We start from the raw sequence: 12,625 nt of genomic DNA on the forward strand, positions 1-12,625 counted from the left end.
GGGTAGGGAGTAGTAAAAAAAAAAAACAAATAAACAAAAACAAACAAAAAAACCCCCAACCCAACCAACCAAAACCAAACCACCAAAAAAACCCCAAAAACCAACCCCAAAAAAACCCCAAAAACCAACCCCAAAAAAACCAAAACAACCCCAAACCAAATCAAACCAGCAAATAAAAATTAAAAAACAAATCAACCCCCCCAAACAAACAAGCAAAAACCCACCCCCACCAAAATAATCCATAATTACGTGTAGATGGGAAGAGTCTTGTGCAACAGAATAAAACTGAATTTTCAGCCAGATTTCCATCATCTTTGCACTGCCCTTCCTAGAGCTAAAATTACTGGAGCTGTGCTGAGGAGCTGCTGTGAGATTTTTTCTCTGATTATGCCCATCCACATCAGGACCAGTTCAGGGTTGTTTTATTCTCCAGATTTCCAGCTGTATTAACACTGTCAGAATCCCTGCTGTATCACCTTGCAGGGACTCGAAATGCTTGTCAGTGCCTTACTTTGCATTTTTGTTCTGGGTTCAAAGCTGGCAGCACAGCTGAGCTGAAATCTGTTCTCTGGATGCTGATAGAAATGTAAGAGAAATCTCATTTTTTTAGAAGTATGAAAGGACCATAAAAATAAGTCTTTCACTAAGCTGATCAACTCAGCCTCTTTATACCAAAAAGGATTCAGAATGAGAAGCTGATAATGTGGGGTTTAGTTTGTGAGAAATGAATTAGCAAGACCATATTTGAAAGAACTTTTTCACTGAGGTGTTTCAGTAGCACATAACGAGCTACTATAGTTATATTGCAGCAAGCTAAAATATTATTTAAAAAAGTTAATTCGTATTTTTAGCATATAATTTCTAATTAACTTGCTGTACTTATCTTGTTAAATGTCAATTAAATCTCGGAGCATTTCTCAAAGGTTTCCTGTATTCATAAAATGTAATTATACAGCTATTTCTCATGTACCCTTATTACTAGTATAATCTACAGCTAAATATATCTTTTACATACTAATTATACATCACTAAGTGCTATATTGATAATCAGTAATTGATTTAGCACAATGAATTGTCATGTTACCTCTGCAAATGTCAGCCCTAAGTATTTTGAATTAAAAGTTCAGGCCACAACTTTTGGCTGCAGTTGAGGTTTGCAGCCACGTGGGTTGCAGAAGGGTCCATCTGCTGAAGTTTATCCTCCAACTTCCTAAAAGGAAAATTTTTCTGAAAGAAAAACCTCCCAGATCATCTAGTGAAGGATTACCTTTTTTTTTTTTTTTTTCTTTTTTCTTTTTTTTCTTTTTTTTCTTTTTTTGCTTTCCTTCTTTTTTTTTTCTTTCTTTTTTTTTTTTCTTTCTTTTTTCTTTTTTCTTTTCTTTTTTTTTTTCTTTTTTCTTTTTTTTCTTTTTTTTCTTTTTTTGCTTTCCTTCTTTTTTTTTTCTTTCTTTTTTTTTTTTTCTTTCTTTTTTCTTTTTTCTTTTCTTTTTTTTTTTCTTTTTTCTTTTTCTTCTTTTTTTTCTTTTTTTGCTTTCCTTCTTTTTTTTTTCTTTCTTTTTTTTTTTTCTTTCTTTTTTCTTTTTTCTTTTCTTTTTTTTTTTCTTTTTTCTTTTTTTTCTTTTTTTGCTTTTTTTGCTTTCCTTCTTTTTTTTTTCTTTCTTTTTTTTTTTTTCTTTCTTTTTTCTTTTTTCTTTTCTTTTTTTTTTTTTTTTTTTTTAATTTTTTATTTATTTTACAGAATAAAAAGCCAGGCTTGGAGTACTCATTGCTGCAGATTATTTCTCCTGCCCAGCTTTGGTTTTTGGGGGGGTGTCAGGTACCCTGGGGCACCTTGTCACATCCTCCAGGGCTGAGCAGCTTCACCTCCCTCTTCTGAGCAGGATTAATTACACCTAAACAATTAGCAGAAAATACCTGAAACCCCAATTAACCGTGGTGCTCCAGATGGAAACAGAGAGAAAAAAAAAAAGTGGGGGGGGCAGGGAGGGGAAGAAGGGGGATGGAGGAGCTGGGAGTCCCTTAATTAGGTTTGTACATTTGCTGCTCAGCAGTAACTTGGAGCAAATGTAATTCCCAGTGTCTCCCAGGCTGCCTCCAGCCCCTGCTCTTCCTCCCTTCCCCCTCCCTGTCTGAAGAATATTTCCTGGTACATCTCTGCTCTTCAGAGTTCGGGTCTCCCACGTCCCTTGCCAGGTTTGGATGTGTCTGTGTGGATATTGATGTTATTCAAACAATGATCCTCTCCTTCCCTTGTCAGTTTGTATTGCATGTTTCACCCAGCACAATCTTAGCAAACAAGCATCAGCCTTTGCTTTCTTTTTTTTTCTTTTTTTTTTTTCCCATTTGTGGGTTTTTTCCTTTTGCTGGAAGTGGTATTTAAATTACACCAAGCATTGGGCCTTTCTCTTCACTCCTGTGTTTTCCTAAGGCAATGAATTTTATGGATCTGGGAAACAGAATCAATATGAAGTTGGATTGTACTTATGAGATCCTCTTAATATCCCAGGAGAGCTGGCTTTGTACATCAGGATTAAGAAAAGGGAAAATTACTGGGGGCAGGGTTCTTTGGAGGGCTGTTTGTGTGCACATCATGGACAAAAACTGAAATGTGGAAAACATAATCCAGGGAGTCCAGGGGTTTTTGTAGCTTTAATTGAAACTGTTTGTAACCTTCATTCTCTCCAATCTTAAATGACTCTTTTTATCTTCCCTGAGTTCTTGTGGTGGGTTTTAATGTGCATTGAGCTCATAAAATATACACAAATTCAGTGTTCTGAGGAGAAAATTCTTACCTAGTAATAGGGAGAGCAGGCAAGTCAGGCAGCAGCACTGGGTGGGACAGAAGGGAACCTGTGCTTCAGGGTGATTTTCCAAACAGCTGTGTGGGCACTACCAGGTCATTTACATTTTGTATAAATATATTTCAAAAGCAGATTAAATACTTTCTTAATTCCAAGTAACTTTTAAAACTGATATATTGGTGATAAAATTTCTCAGCCCTCTCTGAGCACTCCAGGTCTGGGGAATTTCTTTGCTTCGGATGGGCTCACAAATTATTCCACGGGACTGTTGGCTTCATATCTGAAACCCAGAGTTCATTAGAAATAAAATCTTAATTGAATTAAGGCAGTTACCCATGCAGGAGTGATTAGAAGTGGCAGAGACCTGAGCAGAGCTGTGCTGAGTGTCCAGGCAGGAGGGAGCTCCCCCTGCCCCCTGCTCAGCACCTCACTCCTGCTGCCCTTTCCAGCCAGCTGGCCTCCTCTTTTTGGTAACTTGATGGTTGTTCTTCTTTTTCCCCTGGCAAACTGCTTCATCAGCTGCATGGGTATTGCTTTTATGCTGTAACTTTCATTATGTCAGTGCCTGCTTCCCCTCCCTGTCAGTTTGTGTCACTTCAGCTGGGTGGGCAGGCTCGCTGCTCCTCGCCTCTCCTCATCACTTCCTATCACCTCCTGATAAATATTGATCCATCCTGAGCAGCAGCCTCCCAATTTGCTGCCCAACTCTTCCACAGCCTGATCCTTAACATGAAGGAGCTGCAGTGTTTCCAGGGAAATTAATTCCAGTTCTTGCCAGCCCTGGTGAGAGCTGTTTGTGGGAAGCAGGAGCATCACCAGTCAAGATGAGTCCTCACTTTTAGGGTTGGGGTTCTGTAGAAGATTGTTCTGATCTCCTTTAAAGCACTCCAGAATTCCCACAAAAAGCTTTCATCAGGGCAAAGCATCTCCCTGCCAGCTCCTGAGGGGCAGAAGGAATCTGGAGCAGAGCTGGGTGGGAGGAGGAGTGAGGATCTTTGGTGAGGCTGAAGTAGATGGAGATGGAAGTGATGGAGAATCTGGAGATAAGGATGAGCAGAAAGCTGGGACAGGACTGTAGATGACAAAGGTCAAGCATCCAAGATTAGAGCTCCAGGAGTTCTCTCTCTGCAGCATGTGGTTGAGTTTTACCCAATTTGCAGCCGTGGCATTTTCCTTTTTTTATGTGCTCATGGATTTCCAAAGCTCTAGAAAAAAAGAAAGTGGAAGTGATCCAGCTTCAGTGTGTAATGAAAATGTGATACAACATATTCCCTCTGAGTATTTTCAGAATAAAAAGGCAGAGAGAAATCAGATAAATACATCAATAGGAGTCAGCTGTCTGCCAAAGCATGTCTGAGATATCAAATTAGAATATAATAGTATGCATAGTTTCCATATCAAATTATGACATTATTGTCAGAGACTAGAAGGTGACACAACTCAGTCCTCCTACAGCCTTGGGTAACAGAAGAAAAGATCTCAAATGGAATACAAAGCAATTTTGGAATCAAATCCAGGCTTGCATGGACACTCATGAGGCTCAGGTGAGGGGGATGAATGTGTTTAATGTACTATTTAATGCCAGGGTGAGGGGTACAGGGATAGAAACCTGCTCAGCCAAATAGTGCAGGGGGCAATAGACAAGCCTCCTTTGCCCTTTGTTTTTGGGTTTTTTTTCCCCTGGCTGGGAGACACATTGCTGAGAGCACTGAGCTGGGCACTGGGACTCAGCTCTGCCTGACAACGTTTACTTGTTGCATTCTGACAGCTCTTAAACTCAAATTTCATTTCAGTAATTGTGCAAAAACTCATGTACTTGTCTCATAGGATACTCCCACCAGACAACAGCATGTAGATGAGTGTCAGGGTAGATTATATGTTTAATACATCACATAGTGTTGACTTTAAGTAATAAGGCAATAATGAGAGCAAGAACATCTGGAAGCATGCTGTGAAATAGTTATTCTTTAAATATTGATGATCTGGTTTTGTAACCATCACAGTGAAAGCAGACAGATGGAGTTTGGAGCTGGACTGCTTGGCTTGGGCAAAGTGACAAGTCCATCAGCAACCAGGAATGAAAGCCTGCAGTAACCCCAGGCCTTTTGTCCAAAGTGTCCTAACATCCCCCCAGCTCCCTTGGTGACATTTTCTCAGGAAATGTGGCAGCTGGCACAGCAGTCTGAGGGCACTGGGAAAAATCTGAGTGCATTGCATGCTGCAGGTGAGGAGGGGGAGCAGGCTGGGTGAGGGTGATGGGACAGAGTTCTTGTGGAGGAGCTGATTCCCTGCCCAATTCAGTGGTTTAGGTGCAGTTCAAGGTTGTGACTCCCCCAGACATGAGGGAAAGACAAAGAAAGAGAAAATACTTTTTTCCAAGCCTAAGATATATTGCTCTAATATTTCTGTTTGCTTCTATTCCCTCTTGGCAGTTCCATCTCTCCATACAGCTCAGGGCTGTTTGTCAGTGGCTCTCATACTCACACACAGAGAATATTTGTTAACTACAACTATTTGAGGCGAAACAGTGAGGTTCTGTGCTGAAAAGGAGGTTTTGAGATAACTGCCTGAGGCACCAGACATTTTAGAATCAAAATCTGGAAAGTAGAGTCATTATTTCTGTTGTTTTAGTGCCTGCTTTTATTCTCTTTCTTATTGACAAATGTTCTGTAGCCCATATTGCTGTGGGTGGTTTTTTCACATTTACACTATACAAAACTGCTAAAAAAAAAAAAAAAAAAAAAAAAGAAGAAAGAAAGAAACAAAAAAAGACTTTTTATTTAACCATCTTTGCAGTGTCCTCTACTTGGTGTTACATCACCCATTTCTGTCTCCTTTTTTGACTTCTATCTATGGACACAGACTGAATTCTGTGACTTTCCTCATGAGATGTGAAGAGAAAGTGTCTGGGACAAATGGGAGCAGAAGGGAACAGAAGGGAACAGTCCCTTCAGCTCCCTGTGGCCAGGGGTCAGACAAACCCCAGCATCAGCAGGCACTTTGTTCAGAAGGAGAAGGGACATCACCACGGTCCTTGCTGGCTCATGGAGCTGCTGATAACTGCTGTGAGCTCCCTAACAGCTGGGACCTGGCTGTGTCTCTGCTCCTGAGCTCTGGTTTGTGCCCAGCAGGGTCAGTGTGATGGGGGATGGGTTTGGTGGGAGGCACAGGACCCAAACCCCATGTCAGATGCAGAAATATCTGCTCCAGCCCAGGGGATGGGGTGAGTTTAGTGCAGTCGTGTCTCAGGGTCACAGTCCTGGTGGGAGCTGTTAAAGCTTCTGCTGCTGAGAGGTTACATTTTAGTAGGTGGAGAACAGGTAGCAAGTAAATAAAGCACCATAAAAATAGGGATTAAAGGCAGAGAGGACAAGATAACAGAGCTGTGGATACATCTGTCCCATTGACCTGTATGGGTCTCAGGTGTCTGCTTAAGAAATTAATAGTTATTCACTGGCATTATGATAAAAATAATAAATGATTGGATGTGAGACTCAGAGGAATATAAAATATTTTCTTCCAGCAGCAGAATAAGAGGAGAAATCATAACCTGATCCTCCCCTTCTCTGCAGCTTGAAGCCTTGATCCTTTTGTGAGCCTCACAAATCAAAAGGACACTTTGTCTGAGTTCATGGTGAGGTTTTTGTGTGTGCTGTGATGAGGACAGTGATGAAGAACACTCCTGGGACCAGCTCAGCTCAGCTGAAGAGCCTCTGAGAAAGTCCTGAGTGAGGAAAGGTTTCAGGGAGGGACAACTTTTATTAGCTCTACTAGAAATGCACAGATGAGTTTTTTGGTTAGACAGCCCTCTTAAGGCATCTTTCACTACTTGCAGGAATGCCAGCTGTAATGCTTCTTGCAATCTTGGGCCACCAAAAAGGGTCCTAAATGAGAAGAGTTCAGCCCCAATGGGTGACTGTGGGAAAGACATCGTGGAGGAAGAGGTCTGCCTGAGAGTCCTCTTGGGCAGCTCAGTGTTCTGCCCCTGGAAGATGAAATTTCCCTGGTTATTTTTCTAATAATTGCATTTTATTTCATTCCTAATTGGCAGAATTGATGGATACTTGGCATATTTGGAACACACCCAATGGTTTCCTTAGGAAATCCTTAAAGCTGGGCTGGATTCTGTGGCAGATGTGCTGGGGCTCAAGCAGCTTCTATGAGCTGAATGTAATTTACTGAGTCAGGCTCAAAAAAACCCCAAACTCCTCCCAGTTTTATAAAAATATGAAAGTGTGGTCTGATAACAGAACTACTTCTGGGTCCTAAAGTCATTACTTCCATTTGATGACATTCAGATCAGTCTATCTACAAATGTTATTCATTGCAGGATTTTATCTACGTTTTGAAACACGTGTGATTAACCTGCCTGTGCACTGCAGAGCTAAACGTCTCCTCTGATGGATGAAGTGCACTGGAAAATTAAGGATATAAACACGTTTCCCACGATTGGATGGGGTCTTTACAATTCTCTCTGCAGCCTTCCCAAATGAGATTTACCCTAAAAAATGCCCCCCGATCCCTCAGCCCCACCGCCTCTCACCTTCTCTTACCTTTTGCCCCTCTCCTCACCAGAACCACAGGCACCGGTAGGGCTGCCCAGAAGCGGTTCGGGCAGAACCGAACCGGGACCCGCGGTCCCGGCAGCAGCCGCGCTAGAGGGGGCTCTGGGACAGCGCAGCGCCCGCTGCTCCCGCAGCCGCTCCGCAGAGAGAAATTTCGGTTCAGATCTCGGTTTCTGCTCGTCTGTAAGCAGCCACCGACAGAAAACCCAAATAAAACTGCCTGTGATGGGTTCCTGCGTGTTCCTAGGGTGGGTTTGGCTCCTGTTTTCTGTGGGAGTCTCTCCCCATTCCAGGGGTGAACCAAGCTGCTCGTCTGGGTGCTCAGAGGTCCGGTTTGCTCTGGGAAGTTAAAATTATTGCAGTAATCTCGTTGCGATAATTGTTAAAATCAGTGAAGATGCTTACTGGCAGATTTGTGGTGTCCTGAAACACTTCCCAGACATGAAAACTTAAATAAAAGCCAATTACATGACGCATCCTAGGGTCTGAAATCAGAAACGAGTTGTGCTTGCACTGGTGCACAGACCAGAACTGTGTGAGAGTCAAAGACGAGCAGAATCCCCGTGGTAATGGAGCAGGGGCAGGATTTGAGCTGGGGGTGTTCCCAGGATGCTGTGGCCACCCCGGACCATCCCTTGGCTACCTCGGGGCCATCGCCCCTCCCTCTGCCCCAGGGTCTGTCCCTTCCCTGCCTGCACCGCTGGGACTTCGGAAGGAAATTCACTTCGTGCTTAGTCCTGCTCCTTGATCCAGGCTGCTGGAGCCAGTTTGTGGCTGAGGGATGAGCCCCAGAGCTGGCCATGGGGTTTTCCATAGCTTGGACGTGTTTGTGCTAAGGTCCTCTTAGGAAGAGAAACAAAATGCAGATATTTGTACTGCCCTGAGACCCAGTTCCTCGGGCACTGGATGCCCCCTCATTGCTGGGCTGGTTTCAGCCTCCCTGGGTTTCTCACTGGTTCCCCCAAGATTCTGTGAGATGCTCAGGAGGGGGAATTCCTGCACCTGCAGACAGGGCTGCCTCAGGATTACAGGATGTTTGCAGGTTTTGGGAGGCAGTCTCTGACAGCACAGCACGAGGCAGCAGATCACAGAGGTCCAGCTCCTTCTGGGTCCATTTTCCATCCCACGTGGCACCGCCTGAGTCCTGGCACCCGGGAGGAGCAGGGAGGGGGATGGATGGCATTTCATCAGGCAGCTTCCCCAGCACAGAGACCTTCACTGAAAATGTTTTACAGGCATGTAAAAGGGGGCAGGTAAATGGGGAAGGAAAATTTCTGGCAAAGCCCAGGGCGTGACTGTGGGCCAAAAAAAATCAGAGGCAAGGAGAGAGGTTCTGAGAGGCAGAGGCTGCACCTCTGGCCCTTGGCTGGGCAGCACTCACAGCCCCCGCATGCCACGGGTCCCCAGACTGACTGTAATGCAGGAACAGGAAGAGTTTTAATTGCCAGTGTATAACAAACTGTGTGGCATCTAAATATTGCAAGTGACAAAAGTTTCTGAAATCATAGCAGCAAACTTATCTGCTTATTTTTAACCATATGCGAGAATGAGCTGTTTTTTTCCAATTGGATAGCTGCTGTAATAGAAATATTATACTGACAGCCAAGCTGACTCCCAAACCTAATGCATTTTCAACTTTTTAATGCTGATTTCAGGAAGTAGAGCTCCTGTAATTTGCATCCAGATAGCGGGAAGCAATGCACTGTGAGACCATCTCATCTACTGCCAGGGATGAACAAGCAGAAATCACTTATACCAACAGAATTACAGGTAAAAGTGTTTTTATTTTCAAAGGTCGCTGTAGAAATAGCAATTTTCTGCTTTAGTTTATCAATCTGTGACTTTGTTGGTCCTGCTGCAGACAGAGGATCACAGAGAATTGGGTTTTCCAGCCTTATCTTCAGCGTTTCCAGGTGTAAAATAAAGGTCTCTCTGCTGCTAGGGAGTGGAGTCAGAAGGCTGTAAAATCAACCCAAAAGGGAATTTTACCTTGGCATTGGAATGCAACAAATACCTGTGCCTTGTGGATGTAGGTTAAATGAGCTTTCACAGCCAGAGCAGTGGCTTTTTGGAGGACTTGGTCCTCCAAGAGGCTTAGGTGTTTATTATATTCTGTTTTCATTTGTATGCAGGCTCATGGGCTGGGAGCAGATTGGTTGTGAAATTTTCATCAATTGTTCATTACTGGAGTGTCAGTTTATAGTTCTGGCTGTGTCTGTCACAAGCACTTCCTTGAGGAGAGAGTTTGAAATAAATCAAGAGCAGGACTGGACTATGGGTTCAGAGTCCTGGGTGATGCTTCCAGGACTCCTCTGTGAGTTCATTGGTAGGAAAAGATCTCTCAGCTGCCTGTCCTCCTGCTTCTTATTTTTGCATAAATGGAAAATTTGTAGTTTTCAGAGCTGCCAGTCTGGAATCTACAATGAGCAGTAAAAATAAACTTTAAAAGTAAAGCTCAAGCAAGTGGAAAAGATGGTGCTTTGATAGTGTTTTCTCAAGCCAACCTGCAGCCTAAGCAAAATTATACAGAGCTTTTGCCAAGCTTAAGATGTCTCAAACGCTTTGATTTCCCCTCTGTCTCCTTGCATTGTTTGGCACTTTGCTTTCAGTGTGAACCCCAGCAGGCACCACAAGTGTAACACGCATGTAGGAACAGGATTTTAGATGGTAAAATGACAGAGACATCACTGGGTTTGCAAGGAGAAGGAAAGTGTGATGGGGGAAATAATCCAGTACTGCAATAGGCTTGATAAAGCCAGAGGAGCTTTGTGAGCAGTGTTATCCATCCCTGGTGGTGCTGAGTCAGAGAAGGAAGATCTGCATAAAAAGAGCTGCTTTTGGAGCACATCTTAATGCAGGAATTTCCTCCTTGTTTTTTTTTTTTTAATAGTGCTCAAGCAACACCAGCAGTGAGGCTGCAGCAGCTCCTGTGATGCTGCAGTGATCTGGGCTGTGAAGCCTTTCCAGGCTGGGCAGCTTCACCCTGGGGCTGCTCCTTCCTTCACACTTACATTCCTAAGTTGAAAAAAACCTCTTGGGAAAGTTTATTGTCCCATGTGTGTACCAGAGGAAATGACAAAAAAATGCCAAAGTGGCAGATGACTCCTCCTTGGCAGGCAGCAGAAGTTTTCTTCTTCTCCTGACTCTCTCAGCAGAGATGAACTCTCCTGAAGAAGCCATTCCAGGGCAGGACTCAAGTCCTTTGATTTGATAAAATTTTTCTCTTGGTAACATATTAAGTCTTGGCTTCCTGCTATGCAGGGGATGACAAATGAAACATCAGAGATGGGAATCAATTGATTGGGACCTCGTTTTGTTTTGCTGCCTCGTTGTGTTACATTGAAGGGTGATTGTTTTCTTGTATTTGCTTTATTTTTTTGGTCTCACAGATTAGTCTGAAAAGAAAACAGGACAAAAGTCGTACCTCTTGTCTTCCTTTTTCTGTGGCAGTTAATCTGATCTGTGTTCAGGCAATATCCATTCCCAGTTGCAGTCTATACAACTCACCAACCTTGCAACTACAAGTTTCTTTTACATAAATCAATTGGTGTTTAATTTTACCCTGTACTGAATTTGATCAAACCCTCAGGAATTGGTTATAAAAACCGTACAAGTTCAGCTTTTTATTTTGATCAATTCTGAGGGCTGTGGGCAGAGATTCTGGAATGTAATCATTGCTCAGGGAAAGCTGGAGCACAATAATGCTTATGTTGAAAAGCAGACAACAAATTTTCAGTCTCTGTGCTGTCTGCTTTGTTCCCAGGGTTTGAAATACCAAGTGACTTGTAAGGTAAAAGCACTGAGTATAAAAGTTTCCAAGACTGCCAACAAGACTTATTTTAAAGTATTGATTTGTAGTTATTTATCACTTAAATCTGGCCACAGTGCAATGTTCTTACGTTGTCTATGGGCACCTAATTATATTTTTAATTGGTCTTCAAGTAGGAAACTGTGAGAGGGTTTGGGGATGGGGGATGAGCTGCTGGGTGAGAATTCTGGGGGCTGTGTGGCAGGGAGGGGAAAAGCTGGGGAGGTGAGAGCTGAGCAGCTTCAGCCAGGGGTACACAACTATTTGCTTACAGGCTTTGAAGAGTTTTGCATTTCTTGATGAAGTTGAGGCTGGGATTTGATTTTTCCAAGTCTACTCCTACCTGATAGTAAAGGAGTCCAAAAAAGATTCCTGCCATGTTACAATGGAAAATGAGACAGATTGCACCATTGCTTCAGCTTGCATTCCAATACCTGCCAATACCATTTTGCAAATCCTGGAGTGTAATATTAAAAAAAAACCAAAAACCCGAAGTGTGGTTAACATGAAGTTAAAAAACGTCTTTAGTGTGTAAAATATGAGGCTGGGTGACACATAGGCAGCTGCAGATGCACTAATTTGATTTCATGCCTTAGAATCAACTGTTCTCCTGCACAGAAAGACACATTTCCATCCATCTGTCAAAGTTGGTTCCTTGTCTTCTCAGAGTTCCTCTGCTCATGTTTCATCTCATGCTGTGTTCCTGGGGGCGAGTTTGAAGCAGACTTTTCCAGCCCACCCATGTTTTCCAGGAACTTATTGCAAAAAATCTATTTTTCTTCTATTTTTTTTTTTTGTTGTTGTTTTCTCCCCTTTCTCTTCTTTCCTCTTCCAAGTCTTAGGGGGGTATTATTACAGGATTATTAGTGACAGAGCACAGGATCTGATTGTTTAAGCTTTAATCCTCATAAGCCAAAGCCCCAACTACAAAGCTGGGTTCATAACATTCTAAATAATTTGATATCTTGCAGCAGGGAGCTCAGCACCAGTGAGGAGCAGCCCCAGGATGGGTGCTGGGTTCTAACCCAGCTTGGAGTGAGCAACTTATCAAGTTTATCAAAAGCCAAAATGGTTTCATGATTTAATTTGCCCACTTTGGGACAGTTGCCACCCAGAACACCCCTCAGGGCTTCCCTTGCAATGCTTTGCCCATGGCCAGAGCTTTGGTTCACAGTACACTGAAATCTGCTTTAAAAAAAACACCCAAATGGAAAGTTTGTGTGAGGAGAGAATATCAGTGAGCTGTCAGTGCTGCAGTGCTGGTGGCTGAAGGATTTTTGCTGCTACAAGATGAGATGAGAAGATGAGTTTCCTTGTGCTTTTCCCTGGTTGTAGGGGAGAATCAGCTCGTGGTAGTAGAACCAGTAACAGATTCTTGGCAAAGAGAAAAAAACAGAAGTCAGTGCTGAAGCTGCACAAAGCTTATTAATTTTTTTTTTTTTTCATGGATT

The 12,625-nt window shown here is 42.9% G+C and overlaps 1 long non-coding RNA gene across 1 annotated transcript in view; it reads left to right on the plus strand.

Annotated features, from left to right (window-relative positions):
- Positions 1 to 9,035: 9,035 nt before the first annotated feature.
- The window catches only part of LOC139807610 (uncharacterized), a 51,544-nt gene continuing 47,954 nt past the window's right edge, over positions 9,036 to 12,625 (plus strand). The window contains exon 1 of the long non-coding RNA XR_011730630.1: positions 9,036 to 9,136. This is a non-coding gene — a long non-coding RNA (uncharacterized lncRNA). The remainder of the gene's footprint in view (positions 9,137 to 12,625) is intronic.

Source organism: Heliangelus exortis, chromosome 25 (genome assembly GCF_036169615.1).
Source record: "Heliangelus exortis chromosome 25, bHelExo1.hap1, whole genome shotgun sequence".
Classification (NCBI taxonomy): Eukaryota; Metazoa; Chordata; class Aves; order Apodiformes; family Trochilidae; genus Heliangelus; species Heliangelus exortis.